Source organism: Bremia lactucae, linkage group LG12, assembly GCF_004359215.1.
Source record: "Bremia lactucae strain SF5 linkage group LG12, whole genome shotgun sequence".
Classification (NCBI taxonomy): Eukaryota; Oomycota; class Peronosporomycetes; order Peronosporales; family Peronosporaceae; genus Bremia; species Bremia lactucae.
In genome coordinates this window covers 3,564,293-3,566,189 of record NC_090621.1, presented here as the reverse complement: position 1 = coordinate 3,566,189, position 1,897 = coordinate 3,564,293, and positions in this window count along the sequence as shown.

Sequence of the window (1,897 nt, the reverse complement as noted above, 5' to 3'; positions counted from 1 at the left end):
TGCTCCGTACTAAGTATTCAAATTGAATGCGGCTTATAACCGAACAAAGGCTTTCATTAAGTTGAAGATAGACCGCTTATGCTGGCATTCCTGACAGCTTTCATGCGATGCAACCGGTTTGCAATAAGATGTGCATTCTTGTAGACTAATTACGACGGCCAGGAACGCTTAATCGCGTTCAAATCGAGGCAAGTATCACAAGGGGATTACTTGCAATATAGAAAGCTTTGTTCGCAGTGACATAGACATTGCAGATGACTTAAAGACGACAACAAAGTGACAGAAAAGTCGTGGGCTATTGTGTAAGTCTGCAAGAACGGGCGTGCTACTGTTGAAGATAAAGATGATTTGGATTCAACTTTTAGATTACGCGAGAGCTGCTGGGTTTGCAAGAGCTACATATACTATTTTTTTCTGAGCAAGAGCCCGCGAACAGGTTGGTTGGCACAAGTTTTGTAGGCGGGCACGTCGTAATGCGGCCACGCTCTACTTAAACACACACCCTAGCACAGCAAGGAAGCGGTTAAACCTGCTTCTTTTGCGTGCAATAAGGTAGTTGTAGTGGGCGCGCAAGCGACCTCACCCAACAAACTAAGAACTCTGGTTAAGTGTCGTCACGAGAGCGGTAATCCATCTCCTCGTGCGCACTTACCAAGTAGGAAGTAGTTTTCAGACTGATTTATATTAAATAGAATTAAATAGAGATACCTATTTTACCAATTAAAATGTTATCTCTATAGACATCATTTAACATGTATTGCAAGCGTATCTTTATAGATATCTCGCTTAACTGATGACGCTGGGCGTCATCCCTCCTAATGTGAATGCACCCATGTGCATCAAATCCACAAGGGTTGGTCACAGATGTGCACGACACCCGAGTGTTGGGTCTAATTACTATTATTTAGTAATTGACCATCCCCTTAAGTACACCAAATGAACTTAAAGGGGACTGTGTAACATAAGGGCAACTTTAGCCTGTTACACCATCCCCCCTTTAAGAACGAATTTAAATTTTTTTAATTCGTCAAAGAGGAGAGAGGAACTGCGAGCAGCTTTACGCGCCGCTAGCTCACTCGATCACACTAGCGCACCTGTTTCCATACACGGCGCCCAAGATGCCACCTAAAAGGGGCCACATTGGTGGGACGTCTGCGAAGACGCCCACTCAACCTCGCACTAAGCGCACGCGCTGCATTAATTCGCCGGCCGCGTCGAATGCCTTAGTTAGAACGCCGACAGCCACTGCGGCTGGAACGTAAACATGGCTTAAGGATCCATCCCACTTTAACAGTGAGGATGTTGTTCCGTCGCTCATTGTCGACTACAATGAGTCGACACCGTTGCCGTCACCTCATAGTAGTGGTGCGGACAACGAGCTCATGAGGAGTGATGAGTGCGGCATTATTGCCCATCCAAACTTCTCTCATGGCTCACAACATGGAGACAGCATCATTTACGAATGCTATCCCATCGTCTGCGCTGGAAAGCGCAGCGACAGGTAATGAGAGCGCTGCCCATATAGGCGCAGCCGCTTCTCCGTTGGGTATTACCAGGACGCCTTATGCTCAGACCATAATTCATAATGGTTCTGACATATAGGATTCGGAGCCTAAAGCTCCGCCGACGACACGTGAACGTGCTCAGTGGTGTCACAAGCCAGTCGTTTAGAACGTGGGTATGTGACGGGTGGCATTCCAAAGATGCCCCCTCCATCTAAATGGCCTCGTTTAGACGGGCCAAGAGCGTCGCTCCTAGAGCGCGCTCTTGTAGACGCACATAATTATTATGGCGTCTTTCAATCATGGAGGGCTCAGGGAAAATCGCTTGGGCGTATTTTCCCGATCCCGGTCGTGTTGCGTTCAAATGAAACGCCCGACCAATACGAGGCGGAATT